Source organism: Panthera tigris, chromosome E2 (genome assembly GCF_018350195.1).
Source record: "Panthera tigris isolate Pti1 chromosome E2, P.tigris_Pti1_mat1.1, whole genome shotgun sequence".
Taxonomy (NCBI): domain Eukaryota; kingdom Metazoa; phylum Chordata; class Mammalia; order Carnivora; family Felidae; genus Panthera; species Panthera tigris.
Genome location: NC_056674.1, coordinates 17,262,308 through 17,277,871, shown reverse-complemented (window position 1 = coordinate 17,277,871; position 15,564 = coordinate 17,262,308). Strand labels below are relative to the sequence as shown.

Below are 15,564 nucleotides of genomic sequence, written 5' to 3'. Positions count from 1 at the left end.
TGTTCATTAGGTGGGTCTCCCTTCTTAGGTTAAGACATTAACTTGTTTGCATTGTAATACAAAACAGGACTGGAAAGCTCAAAATATAAGGAAATGGAAAGTGCACAAGATAATTTTTAAAAACGTTTATTTATTTGGGGGCACCTGGGTGGCTCAGTCAGTTAAGCGTCTGACTTCAGATCAGATGATGTCAGTTTGTGTGTTCGAGCCCCACGTAGAGCTCTGCACTGACAGCCCAGAGCCTGGAGCCTGCTTCGGATTCTGTGTCCCCTGCCCCCCGCCTCAAAAATAAACATTTAAAAATAATAAATAAATGCTTATTTTGAGAGAAAGAGCACATGCACATGTGTGAGTGGGGGGAGGAGCAGAGAAAATCCCAAGCAGCATCAGTGCTGTCAGCTCAGAGCCCAACATGGGGCTCCATCTCATGAACTGTGAGATCATGACCTGAGCTGAAACCAAGAGTCAAATGCTTAACCAACGGAGCCACCCAAGGTGCCCCTGCAGAAGATAACTTTGTTAAGACACAATGTAACGCAGAGCATATAATGTTTTGCAATCAGGATGACATTTCACTTTCCATCTTGCACAATCCTGTCTTTGCCTAATTTCTCACTGTTACCTCTTCTGCCTCATGATGAACATCTGAGCATCCTAAACAATGTGGCATGTAAATTAAGAAACCATATATACTGATACTCAAAAGACATAGGGTAAATGTAAGATGTTGTTTACAGATCCATAGTTACTGACGTAGTTGGGAACTGAGCTGTGTATTATTAACCATCATATCCAGTGATAGATCCAGTGAGGATCCAGGCTCTCACTACCCACCAAAACTCAACCTCCCATGTTGCCACTGCTAAAGAATAAACAAAGGGGGCATGTCAATGTGATTAAAAGTAGTTAATCAATTAGCAGGAATTCATATTAATCTCTTTGGGTGTGCATAGTTGCCTTATGCTATACAGTTTTCCAGCTATTTTTAATTTTAGTTTTGTGACATACAAGTGGAAAAACACTAATTTTCTGAATGACTACATTGTAAGCACTTTATATTCTTTATAAACTCCTTTGTATACTTTGTAAATATCCCTTCGTTTAGACATGGTAGGTAGAGCACTGGCATGTCTATCTTCATACTTTATCTGAAGAGAATGAGTCTCAGTGATATTAAACTAAAAATAGTGATACAACTAAAAATGGTGCACGTGGAGACTGGAATCTAGATCTGTTTGACCCCAGAACTCATGAACATTATCCTGTAACTGACTGTCTCCACATAAGCTTGAATCTGGGAATATCTGCTGGCCAGGAGGTAGCCCAAAATTATACAAAAACTTCATATTCATCCTTTAGCCCCATAAACCTCCAAACTGGCAGTAATGGGAAGGCAGGGAGTGGAAGGTGAAAAGCCTGAATATTTAACCAATTCTCTTTCGTCTTCTTCTCTGCAGTCAGCATTTGGGTTTATTTTTCCAAATACACAGACTAAGAAAGGCAAGGACACTGCACTTTAGCCTCAACAAGTGACATGCTATTCTACTGAGTCTTCATCTTCCAAGAGCTGTTGCCAGGCCTCCTTTTAGCTCCATATCCCATCTCCCCAGTTTCTTTTTAATCAAGCTTATACTTCTTATGCTACACTTTGATTTCTGTTGGATCATGTTTTCTTTATTCTCCCTTTCTACTGGATTAAAAACTATTCTATTTCTTTTATAGGGTACCCTTAAATTTTTAACTTGTATCTTTGATTTGTAATTAGTGGGTATCTCCAGAAACACTTTAGAATGCTTTAAGTACTTTTTTTCTATTGTTATCTGGTGATTTTAATCTAATTTGTTTTGAAATGCCATTAAAATTAATAATTATTGTTTAGTATATGCTTAGATTTTCCAACAGTTACCGATTTTATCTCATTCAGTCTTTCCAGGTTTAACTTACTTCTTGCCAATGTACATCCTTTAGAAATTCTCCAGTGAGTCTATGAAAGAAAAGGGTGGATAGTATTGAATTTATGTCCAAAGGAAGGCTTCGGACACTATTCCTTCTTTTACTGAGATTCAAGGTCTATTCTATCCGTAGGTTCTTGTCATCATGGACCCGCTCCTCTTGTCCTTTCTCTTCTCCAGTGCTTTGTGTATAGAAAGCAGGCTTTCCCATCTGCTCTTTCAACCATAGGTTACTTCTATACTTTTGGTGCCTATTATAGAGTGGAGGCATATAAACGGGACAAGGCATTCCTGGCATATGACTACATGGGAGAGGAGAAACATGATCCAGAAGGGTGAGCTGGAGAGGAAGAAGGACACTGTGATATGGGACTTCCCTTCTCACCATATATTAACATATTATTAATACATGTATTAATATGTACACAATAATAATACATATTAATACAATAGCGATACATATTAATAATAAAATATAATAATAATGCATATATTAATATTGTAATCTGATTTTACCTCCACCTTTACTGAAAAACCAAGGTCTGTGGACATGATGAAGTCTTTCCCTTGTATGGGCTCTCCTACACACTCACTACTTAGACATCAAATCACTGTCTAGGTAAGATTGGTTCATTCAAGGAATATGTAGTTACTTAATTCAAGAGAATGTATGTTTGTGGGCATGAGAAAGGAGATGCTGAGTGAAATACTCAATAAGTGAACAGTATTTAAAATTAGAAGAACTTGGAGAAGGCAGAGGTTTATCTGGTGAGAATAAAAGGAAATGACCAGTTTCTTGAAAGGGAATACTATCTCCAGGAAGCTTCAAGATAGGAAAATGCTCATAAATGCTAGAGAGGAAAAGAATATTTCAGAAAAGAGAGAAGAAACAACATCTCACCTGAGGCATTTCTTTAAGATTTGCAAGAGAGGACCTTTATTCTTTTGGATACTTTGTTAGAAAAGTGAAAAGGGAGAGAGAAGAGAGGCAAAAGTAGCCATGTAAAACCCCACTTCCCTTAAATGTTTCCATAATAACTTGGTTAAATCTGCCTAGTTCAGCAGTAAACATTTACTATTAAGTATTAAGAATCATAATGTTAGGGGTGCCTGGGTGGCTCAGTCGGTTAAGTGCATTGGACTCTTGATTTCAGCTCAGGTCATGATCTCACGGTTCGTGAGTTCAAACCCCACATTTGGCTCTGCACTGACAGCATGGAGCCTACTTGGAATTCTCACTTTTCTCCTCTCTCTCTGCCCCTCTCCCACACTCTCTCAAAATAAATACATAAACATTAAAAAAAAGAATCATTATGTTAGGGGCACCTGGGTTGCTAAATCGGTTAAGTGTCCAACTTTAGCTCAGGTGATGATCTCCCGGTTCATGAGTTCGAGCCCCACATTGGGCTCTCTGCTGTGAGCACAGAGCCTGCTTCGGATCCTCTGTACCCACCTCTCTCTGCCCCTTCCCTGCATGTTCTCCCTCTCTTTCTCAAAAATAAATAAACATTAAAAAAATAAACATCCTCCACATTAAAAAAAAAATCATTGTTGGGGCGCCTGGGTGGCTCAGTCGGTTGAGCGTCCGACTTCAGCTCAGGTCACGATCTCACGGTTCCTGAGGTCGAGCCCCGCGTCAGGCTCTGGGCTGATGGCTCAGAGCCTGGAGTCTGCTTCCGATTCTGTGTCTCCCTCTCTCTCTGCCCCTCCCCCATTCGTGCTCTGTCTCTGTCTCAAAAATAAATAAACATTAAAAAAATTTAAAAAAAATCATTGTTAAATATTAACTACTCAATAATAAAGGTTTGAGTAATAGAGGAGAAACTGATTATGTATTTTTCTACGCTATAGGCTCCAGTCATATGGAAAAAAAATTTTCCTTTATATGAACTTTCAAATATTGATTTTTATAGTAAATATTTTTATTAGAAAATAAGACTGATTTTGTGATGAGTATTTCAGATACTTTTCCTTGACTCAGAATGTCTGAGAAGTTATTAAATCACCCATGATTTCATCTAGGAACGGGGGGTGGGGGAGAAATCCCTCTAATCTGTTAAAAGAAGTACAGAGATAAGAAGTATTTTTCTTGCGTGCTACCTATTGAATCCTGGTCATTTCAACACATTAGAATTAGTTAATATGGCATTCCAGGTATATAATCCTATCACCTGTAATTTTACCTCTTACTTTCCAATTCTTTTTTAAAAAAATAATGTGTAAGTTTAATGTGTACCATGTTATGATGTGATACGTGTATACACTATGAAATGACTGTCACCATAAAGTTAGTTAACACCTCCATCCTCTCATATAATTATCTTTTTTGGTTTTGTGGTGATAACATTTAAGATCTAATCTCTTAACAACTTTCAAATACATAATACACAGTATTGTTCATTGTAGTCACCACACTGTACCTTAGATTCTCCAGAACTTATCTTTTGTATCCTTTGACCAACATTTCTCCATTTCTCCTACCCTCGTAACCCCTTGGCAACCACCATTCTACTATTTCAATGACTTTTTTTAAAAAAGATTCTGCATATAAGAGAGATCATACAATATTTGTCTTTCCAGAGAAGACACTTAGCATATGCCCTCAAGGTCCATCCAGGTGGTCACAAATGGTAGGATTTACTTCATTAAAAAAATTTTTTTAACGTTTATTTTTGAGAGACAGAGAGAGAGACAGAGCACAAGTTGGGGAGGGGCAGAGAGAGAGGGAGACACAGAATGCGAAGCAGACTCCAAGCACCCAGCTGTCAGCATAGAGCCCAATGCAGGGCTCCAACCCACAAACTGTGAGACCATGACCTGGGCTGAAGTCCGTCGCTTAACTGATGGAGCCATCCAGCCTCCCCAGATTTACTTCATTTTAAAGGCTGAATAAATACTCCATTGTGTATATATACACCACTTTTTCTTTATTCATTCATCCATCAATGGACACTTTGGTTGATTCCATGTCTTGGCTATTGTGAAGAATGCTACAGTGAATATGGGAATGCAGATTTCTTTGATACCCTGTTTTCATTTCCTTTGGATATCTCTATACTGCTATTTTACTTGATTAGAAACAGTCATAATTCCATAAGCAGAATCAAAATGACACATACCTTACTAGATACATAGTGTTTCTCAGTAGTCAATACCACTTACATAGTGATCTAATTTAATAGTCACCATGGCGTGGAGTAAGTACACAAAATCACGATAAATAAGAGTTGGTACATACTCATTGGGTCTCCTATGTCTCACCCACTTCACAAAGCCACAATCCCATAGGATCTTCCACCACATTCATAACTCCGCTAAGTCCATCTCATAATTCCATACAAGACAGCAAATCAAACTCGAAAACCACTTACTCCACAGTTACATAGAGCCTCAAACACAAGTCACTAACAACTAATTATTCTGCAAGGTTTATCAACTTCCTAGACAGTTAAATATAAACTGAACTATTACCCAGCTTGTTTTTCTTCTAGGTATTACCCCAGGAGAAATGGAAACATGCCAGCTTTATACATAATATGTAAAACCTGGAAATACAACAAATGTTCACCAAGAGAAAAATGCATACACAAATTGTGACATATTCACACAATTGAATGTTCAGAAATGAAAAGAATGAACTACACATTAATAAACCTTACAAAACTAGGATGTGAAAAAGAGAATTGCAGAACTGACAACTAAAATGTGGGCATGTATATCAGAACTATTGCGGGGGCATCTAGGCGAAGCCTCCCAATTCGCCTCAGGTCATGATCTCATGGTTTGTGAATTCGAGCCCCCCCCCTCCCCCCCCCCCCCCCCGTGGGGCTCTGTGCTGACAGGTCAGAACCTGGAGCCTGCTAAGGATTCTGTGTCTCCTCTTTCTCTCTGCCCCTACGCCGCTCGCGCTCTCTCTCTCTCTCTCAAAAACAAACTTAAAAAAAAAAAACAACTTTGTCTATGCTGTGAGACTGGAAAAGGACACGAGAGAACTTCCTGGCAGCGATGGTATAAAATACGCACCAGGGCAGGCATACACATACCCAGCGTCTGCTATGTGCCAGACGCCATTCTGGGTGCTGGGGCTTTCTCAAGGGGCAAAAACTGACAAAACTCGTCACCTCTGGTTCACGACCACGGGGTCCCGCACACACAGGCCTGAGTGAAGAGAAACCTCGACAGGCACCGGCTCCCGTTTCTCACTTCAGCCTTCCCGCCCGAACTGCAGTACCCTCCTCAGCCCTTCTCGGCCCGACATCCCTCAGCACGGATTCGATTGCCTCCCGGGCTCTCCTCAACCTGGATCCGATTCCCTCAACGCTCCTGGGTTAGGGTTTCCGGTTCTCTCCCGGTCTTCCCACACTCAGGCTGCCTCCGTTTTCCTCCTTGCCCCGCCTCTGGCAGGCTTCCGCTTCCCTTTACTTTCCTCCCTGCCCAGGTTTCCGATTACTTTCTCGGCTTGGGCTCTAGTTCATGCAAAGACCTCTCGCTCTCACAAAACCATCACCCGGCTCTTTCATGTTTTAAGAACCGCCAGCGGCAACCTTCCGCGGAGGACGAAAGATCAGCCCACCCGGAACTCTCAGGAGTTTTGGGGGCGTGACGTGGCATCCAGGCGGTTGTACTCTGCCGCGCTCGAAAACCAGGACATTTTTTTTGTGTTGGACTACATTTCCCACAGGCCCCAGGGCCACGAATGGACTTCGACTTTTGGTTCCGCTTCCGGTATCTTCGTGGTTATTGGGTTATGCCTGGTGAGTTAAGGTGGTCCAGGTCGGGTTGCGGGAGGAGCTCGCGGTATGGAGGTCCTAAGCTCCCGGGGCGCGGGTAAGGCATGTGGAGCCAGGAGCCTTGTCCCGGTGTTTGCGTGAACCTCGCACGACGGTGGTTTCGGGCGTTATTGTCTGTGACAAGTTCGTTGTGAACTGTTAGTGCACACGCCTGCATGCGTGTGAGTGAGTGTGTGACAAGCCCTGGAGTGCCCAGACTGGTGTACGATAAGGCTAGTGGGACTGTCAGTACACAGTCTACGGTGACGAAAGGTGTCTGATACTGTAACCGAGTGATCCTGTGACAGCTGGGTTGTAACCGACTGTAAGTTTGAACGCAGTGGGTAGGATTTTTTAAAATTTCCCCAGTAAACCTTAGGAGTGTTTCACACAGAGGGGATATTGGGGAAGTGAGTGTTGCCCACCCAGGGTCCACTGTAGGTTCCATGGTTACTTGGAAGTGTTTCCCTGGATTCTCCTCTGTTCTTACATCTTAGAGCCAGTTTGATCTATCTATAAAGAAATAGACATCAGAGGGGAAGTCATTGCTTTCAGAACCACACTGTGCCCCCTAGAAACTGCTGTGAACTTAGATTCCAGCGCTGTTTATAGGTATGGCCTTTTCCCGTGACACTGTTAAAAGTCAGCAGTATTCTATTTATCTCTTATTCCATCTAGATATATTTGTGGTGGGTCATGGGTCATGTCTGATGGTGGACAGTGTGTTGTTTAGCCTGTCCAGAACCTCAAGGGTCCCTTCTTGGTCTTGTAGTTCTGCAAGAGAAGCCTCCTGAAGTAGAGGAGAGTGTTGCTACTTAACAGCGCGTTCAAGGTCAGTTCGTGTTTACTTTTTGTTCTGTCATATATATTTGCTTTACAGAACATAAAATATTTGCTTTCCTTCTAGATTGTATGACCTAATTGTGACCCATCCATTTACCTGATCCCTAGGTGGTTGCCCCTTCCCAGTTAATAACAGGACCATAGGGATGGGTCCCCTTCTTTTCCAGTGCTTTTCCTTTTCCTTCCCAGTTAATATTCACATACATATTGGTAATTATTCAGTTTCCTCATGTGCTCTTTTCTTTCCTAAAGATGGTACAGAAATAGAACTAGTTGAACTCTTCGAGGATAAACTAAGGACTTTATTTATTTTTGGGACAAAGAGAGACAGAGCATGAACGGGGGAGGGGCAGAGAGAGAGGGAGACACAGAATCGGAAACAGGCTCCAGGCTCGGAGCCATCAGCCCAGAGCCTGACGCGGGGCTCGAACTCACGGACCGCGAGATCGTGACCTGGCTGAAGTCGGACGCTTAACCGACTGCGCCACCCAGGCGCCCCTAAACTAAGGACTTTAGAGTGTGTTTTGTCAAGGAAGAGACTGGTGGTTAGGTAGAATAACACACCAGACACCTTTGATTTTATTCACAAACTTGATTTTCAAACAAAGGAAGGTAGGAAATGGTTTCATTGATTTTAGTCAGTAAGACATTTTAGGAGTAGGAATATGATTGGAGTTTGTGAAGAGAGGTCTGTGTGAACAAGGGCGGGGAGTTTTTCCTGAGAATCCAATCTCTTGGAGTGGTGAGAACTAAGTCTTGAGATTTGGCAGTATGACTTTTTCAGACCACATACTGTGAGAGGCTGCATAATATAACGGTATTTGAATCTAAAGGTAATATAATGCAAGCCACTTGTGTAATTTAAAAATTTCTTTTGTACACAGTTTAGAAAGTAAAAGGAAACAGTTGAAATTAAGTATAATATCCATTAACCAATATATCTAAAATATTATTTCAACATGTAATAATATAAATAAATGGAAATATTTTACATTCCTATCTTCATACTGAGTTTTCAAAATCTGATACATATTGTTATAGCACTTTTCAGTTTGGATGCTAAATTTTCAGTGGTTATGGTGAAATGTATTTCCTTATGTGGATCCTGAGAAACTTAACAGAAACCCATGAGGGAGGGGAAGGAAAAAAAAAGAGGTTAGAGTGGGAGAGAGCCAAAGTATAAGAGACTCTTAAAAACTAAGAACAAACTGAGGGTTGATGGGGGGTGGGAGGGAGGGGAGGGTGGGTGATGGGTTTAGGAGGGCACCTTTTGGGAGGAGCACTGGGTGTTGTATGGAAACCAATTTGACAATAAATTTCATATATTGAAAAAAAAATGTAGTTATACCCAAACTGTAAAGTTGTGTTTAATTGGAAAACATTTTATATCACTTTTGTATTTAAAAATTAAAACAGCAGCGCCTAGGTGGCTCAGTCAGTTAAGCGTGCAACTTCAGCTCGGGTCATGATCTTATGGTTCGTGAGTTAGAGCCCTGCATCAGGCTTTGTGCTGACAGCTCAGACCTGGAGCCTGCTTCCAGTTCTGTGTCTCCCTCTCTCTCTGTGCCCCTCCCCCTGTTCTCTCTCTATCTCTCTCAAAAATAAGTAAACATTAAAAAAAATCTTTAACAATTAAAACAAAATTTCAGTTCCTTGTTCACTCTAGCTACATTTCAAGGAGGTCAATAGTTATTAATCTTTATGTTTTACAATTTTATGTTGTAAAATGTAGATAATGATATCAATGCCTTATGGGTTTTTTATGAGGATTGAATATATTTATCTGGGCACAGCCCTAGAACACTTAATAACAGCCTTGCATTTATCAAATCCTCAGGAAACAAATGAAATTATGGTTATGTAAAGAGTCTAAGTATCCACCATAAATTTTCTAAAAATCAAGAATAAAGACATAAAATTGGGGCACCTGGGTGGCTCAGTCGGTTAAGTGTCTAACTTTGGCTCAGGTCATGATCTCACGGTTTGTGGGTTCGAGCCCCACGTCGGGCTCTGTGCTGACAGCTCTGAGCCTGGAGCCTGCTTCGGATTCTGTGTCTCCCTCTCTCTCTCTGCCTCCCCCACTCTCGCTTTGTCTCACTCTGTCTCTCAAAAATAAGTGTAAAAAAATTTTTTTAAAAAGATATAAAATTAATTTTGATGAGATTTAAAAGGAATCTTTGAAAATCAGATTTGCTAATGTCCTAAAATAGAACTTACTTTGTTTTCTTTTTCCAAATTGCTTATTTATATGTATTTCTTTCTTTTTTTTTAAGTTTATTTATTTATTTTGGGAGAGAGAGAGTGTGCGCACACACTCGAGCAGGGGAAGGGCGGAGAGAGAGGGAGAGAGAAAGAATCCCAAGCAGGCTCCCTGCTGTCACCATGTGCCTGACATGGGTCTCAAGCCTGTGAACCCATGAGATCATAACCTAAGCTGAAACCAAGAGTCAGGCGCTATATTGACTGAGCCACCCAAGTGCTCCCTCATTTTTATTTAAATTCTAGTTAGTTAAGGGGTGCCTGGGTGGCTCAGCTGGTTGAATGTCAGACTCTTGGTTTCAGCTTAGGTCATGATCCCAAAGTTGTGGGATCATACACTGTGTTGGGCTCTTCACTGAGCGTGGAGTCAGCTTGAGATTCTCTCTCTCTCTCTCTCTCTCTCTCTCTCTCTCTCTCTCTCTCTTTCTCTCTCTCTCTCTCTCTCTCCCTCTTCCTTCTCACCCACTCACGTGCGTGCTGTCTCCCACTCTCTCTCTCTAAAATAAATGAAATGGAAAAAAAATTTAATCCTAGTTAGTTAACATAGTGTAATAATGGTTTCAGGAGTAGAATTTAGTGATTCATCACTTACATACAACACCCAGTGCTCATCATAACAAGTGCCCTCCTTAATACTCATCACCCATCTAGCCCATCCCCCACCTCCCTCCCTCCATCAATCCTCAGTTTGTTTTCTATCAAGAGTCTGTTATGGTTTGCTTCCCTCTCTCTTTTTTTTCCCCCTTCCCATATGTTCATCCCATATGTCATTGCAAATGGGAAGATTTCTATTTCTTTGATGGCTGAGTAATATTCCACTGTCAATACTACATCTTCTTTATCCATTCATCAGTCCATGGACCCTTGGGCTCTTTCCATAGTTTGGCTATTTTTGTTGCTGCTATAAACATTGGAGTGCATGTGCCCCTTCGAATCAGCATTTTGGTATCCTTTGGATAAATACCTAGTAGTGCAATTGTTGGGTCATAAGGTAGTTTTATTTTTACCCTTTTGAGGAGCTTCCACAGTGATTGCATGAGATTGCATTCCCACCAGTAAGAGGGTTCCCCTTTCTCCACATCCTCGCCAACATCTGTTTCCTGAGTTGTTAGTTTTAGCCATTCTGACAGGTGTGAGGTGGTATCTCATCATGGTTTTGACTTATATTTCCTTGATGATGAGTAATGTTGAGCATTTTTCATGTGTCTTTTAGCCATCTGGGTGTCTTCTTTGGAAAAATGTCAATTTGTGTCTTCTGCACACGCACTTGAGCAGGGGAAGGGCAGAGGAAGAGGGAGAGAGAGAATCTTAAGCAGGCTCCACACCCAGGCTGCGTGAACATGGGGGTATCTATATATATCTTTTTGAGTTAATGTTCAAGTTTCCATCAGATAAATATCCAGAAGTGAAATTGTTGGATCATATGGTAGTTCTGTTTTTAACTTTTTGAGGAACCTCCATACCGTTTTCCATAGCAACTGCACCAATATACATTTCCACCAGCAGTGCACAAGAATAGATTTCCTTTTCTCCTCATCCTTCCCAACACTTGTTATTTCTTGTCTTTTGGATAGTAGCCATTCTAGGAGGTGTGAAGTGATGTGTCATTGTGGTTTTGATTTGTATTTCCCTGATGATTAGTGGTGGTAAACAACTTTTCATGTATATTGGCCACCTGCATGTCTTCTTTGGAAAATATCTATTCAGACTCTCTACCCATTTTTAATCAGATTGTTTTTTGGCTGTTGAGTTGAAGCAGTTCTTTATATACTTTGGATATTAACCTCTTATCAGATGTATGACTTGCAATTCTTTTTTCCCATTCAGTAGGTTACCTTTTCATTTTGTTGATGGTTTCCTTTGTTGTGCAGAGGCATTTTAATTTGCTGTAGTCCCACTTGTTTATTTTTGTTTTTGTTGCTTTTGGTGTCCAATCCAAAAATCATTGCCCAGACCATTGTCAAGGAGTTTACTATGTTTTCTTTTAGGAACTTCATGGTTTCAAGTCTTATGTTCAACTCCTTAATCCATTTTGAGTTCATTTTTGTGTATGGTGTAAAATATGTTCCAATTTCATTCTTTTGCATGTAGTTGTCCGGTTTTTCCAACACTGTGTCATGAATACTGTATGTTCTTGGCTCTTTTGTCATAAATTGACTATTTATATGTGGGTTTCCTTCTGGGCTCCTTGTTCTATTCCACTGACTAATGTGTCTTTTTTTAAATATTAATATCATAACTGTTTTGATCACTATAGCTTTGTAATACAGTTTAAAATAGGGGCGCCTGGGTGGCTCAGTCGGTTAAGCGTCCGACTTCAGCCTGGGTCACGATCTCGCGGTCCGTGAGTTCGAGCCCCGAGTCGGGCTCTGGGCTGATGGCTCAGAGCCTGGAGCCTGCTTCCGATTCTGTGTCTCCCTCTCTCTCTCTGCCCCTCCCCCGTTCATGCTCTGTCTCTCTCTGTCTCAAAAATAAATAAACATTAAAAAAAATTTTTTTTAAATAAAAATGCATGATGCTTCCAGCTTTGTTTCTCAAGATTCCTTTCACTCTTCAGGGTCTTTTGTGGTTCCATACATATTTTAGGGTTGTTTGTTGCATTTCTCTGAAAAATGTCATTGAAATTTTGATAGGGATGCATTGAATTTATAAATCTTTTGTGGTAGTCTAGATGTTTTAACAGTATTTAATTCTTCCAGTCTATGAGCATGGATTACGTTTCTATTTATCTGTGTCTTCCTCACTTTCTTTCAGCATTGTCTTATAGTTTTCAGTGTACAGGTCCTTCACCTCTTTGGTTAAATTTATTCCTATGTTTTTTTATTATTTTTGATGCAATTGTAAATGGGGTTGTTTAAAGATTACACCAAAACAACCTCTTAGAACTAATAAACAAATTCAGTAAAGGTGCAGGATACAAAATCAATGTACAAAAATCAGTTGCATTTCTATATGCTAATAATTAATGATCAGAAAGAAATTTTATAAATAATAATAGAATGTCACCTGCAAATAGTGACAGTTTGACTTCTTCCTTTCTGTTTTGGAGGCCTTTAATTTTTTTTCTTACCTAATTGCTCTGGCTAGGACTTCTGATGTTGAACAAAAGTGGTAAGAGTGGGCATCCTTTCTTGTTTCTGATCTTGGAGGAAAAGCTTTCAGATGTTCCCACTGAGTATGATCTTAGCTTTGTGCTTGTCATATATGACCTTATTATGTTGAGGTATGTTCCCTCAATGCCCACTTTGTTTAGTTTTTAACTAATTGATGTTGAATTTTGTCAAATGCTTTTTCTGGATCTATTGGGATGGTCATATGATTTTTATCCTTAATTTTTTGTCCTTTTACCCTTAATTTTGTTAATCCTTCATTGTGTGTCAATTGATTGACTTGTGGATATGGAAACATCCTAGCATTCCTGGAATAAATTTCACTTGATCATGGTATATGATCTTTTTAATGTATTGTTGAATTCAGTTTGCTATTTTTGGAAGATTTATGCATTTGAGTATGTTTTTTATTTTGCTTCTGCCAACAAGAAATTTGGCCCGTAAGGGTACCTGAGTGGCTCAGTCAGTTAAGTGTCTGACTTTAGCTCAGGTCATGATCTCACAGTTCATGAGTTTGAGCCCTGTGTCATGCTCCGTGCTGCCAGCCTGCTTTGGATCCTCTGTCCTGCTTCTCACTACTCCTTCCCCATTACTGCGCTCTCTCCTTCTCTCTCAAAAATAAATAAACATAAAAAAAAAAAAAGAAATTTGGCCCATGAATTTGCCACATTTTTAAAAGAGATAAAGTTACAGTTTTATGATACTTCTAGACATGTAGTTATAAGTAGATAGTGGTAGTGGTCACCATGTGATCTGGCACATCTAAATATTCAAAACTTTTGTAATTTCAATTACCAGAGGAGCATAATAAAACTAGTAAGACTGCTATTCAGAGTTTCATATTTTTTAGAGATTGTGATTTCTTTCATAAGACCTAGGAATGATCTGGGAGATCCAAGTTTCATACAAGACCTCATCATACACATTATACTTGAAAGGACATATTTACAAACACAGAAGTAAATATGCATATAACTCCTGTGTTGGATATGGGAACAAGATTGAGCCTTTTATTATTAGGCTCAAGCTGTCGCTTGTTAGATAAGATTCTTTGAACTAGTTATATGTGTGCAGCTTTATGTGGAGGGCAAGAATATTTGTCCTCCTATGCTTTTTGAGAATCTTTGTGACAAATATTATTAATGAGGAAGAACTGTAATCTGAAGGTTGGACACTGAAATAAGTTAACATGACATGGAAAAACAGACCTGAGAATCTCAAATTTCACTGTAAGAAAAAGGAGAACAAAGGGAATTTTCAAAAATAATGAAACAAGATACATGAAATATTCTTTACAAGTTCATTAATTAATAGGCAACTTTTACTTGGTGTCATTGTTATGCCACTGAAAGTGCTTGATGTGTTTTATTTCATTTGATACATACAGCAACACTTTGAGGTAGGTCACTGTTGTTTTTCCCATTTTACTGATGAGGAAATAAAGTCAGTTAAGTAATGTAGTGAAAAGTTACACAGTTAGTAACAACCAAAAATAAGGTTAATGAACTGAATTTTGGATGACAGATTCTATGTTCTTTATTATGATAGTATACAACCTCTGATCATTTTTTAAATCTGATTGTCTCACTAATTCATCAAATTTTTTTCATCAACATTTAATATGGATCAAGGGCAAATACTGCAGATATTGACAACCTACAGCTCACCATACTTTATTTAACCTTTATTGCCTACTATTAGATATTCAGAATGATCATAAACTATTTTGTAGTATATGTGGATCTTTATAATAGAATTTTATCTGCATTCATATGTTTCTTTTCTTTTTAATGCTTTTTTAAATTTATTTTTGAAGAAGAGAGAGAGAGAGACAGAGCATGAGCGGGGGAGGAGCAGAGAGAGAGGGAGACACAGAATTCAAAGCAGGCTCCAGGCTCTATGCTGTCGTCACAGAGCCCAACACGTGGCTCGAACTCACGGACCGTGAGATCATGACCTGAGCCAAAGTCGGACTGAGCCGACTGAGCCACTCAGGCGCCCCTCTTTTCTTTTTTTTTTTTAAAGTAGGCTCCATGCCCAACATGGGGCTTGAACTCACAATCCCAAGATCAAGAGTCACATGCTCTACCGACTGAGCCAGCGAGGCATCCCTGCTTTTATATGTTTCTTTTCTTTTTTTAAATGTTTTTTTGAGGGAGAGAGAGCATAAGTGAGGGAGGGGCAGAGAAAGAGAGAGGAGAGACAGAAGATCCGAAACAGGCTCTATACTGACAGCAGCAAGCCTGATGTGGGCCTCGAACTCACAAACTGTGAGATCATGACCTGAGCTGAAGGTGGATGCTCAACAACTGATCCACCCAGGCACCCTTATATCTGTTTCTTAAGGAAGAATTTCTAGAATTTGCATTTCTAAGTCAAACATCAGATATTAAGTGCCTACAATTTGCCAATATTGTTCATGTAACATGTAATTAAGTGCCTAAAGTATGCCAGTATTGTTCATGTAACTTAAAGAGACATAGCTTCTATCCCTTAACTTGTTTATAACAGACCATGTAAATATATACTATGAATAGGACTAAAACTATGGTAGGGTATGGTAAAGATTATTAAAGAAATCAGACAATGTCCCTTTGTAGTTGTTGAAAAGGGATATAATGGACACAAACC

General features: G+C 39.8%; 1 protein-coding gene across 5 annotated transcripts in view; it reads left to right on the top strand.

Moving 5' to 3' along the window:
* Positions 1 to 6,588: 6,588 nt before the first annotated feature.
* ZNF260 (zinc finger protein 260) overlaps positions 6,589 to 15,564 on the top strand; it is a 72,742-nt gene continuing 63,766 nt past the window's right edge. Inside the window, exons 1-2 of one of the 5 annotated variants that reach the window (XM_042969012.1) lie at positions 6,589 to 6,677; positions 7,494 to 7,553. The gene's annotated coding sequence lies outside the window, so the exon portion shown is untranslated. The other 4 variants (XM_007096835.3, XM_015544113.2, XM_015544111.2 and 1 more) reach the window with 4 other exon arrangements.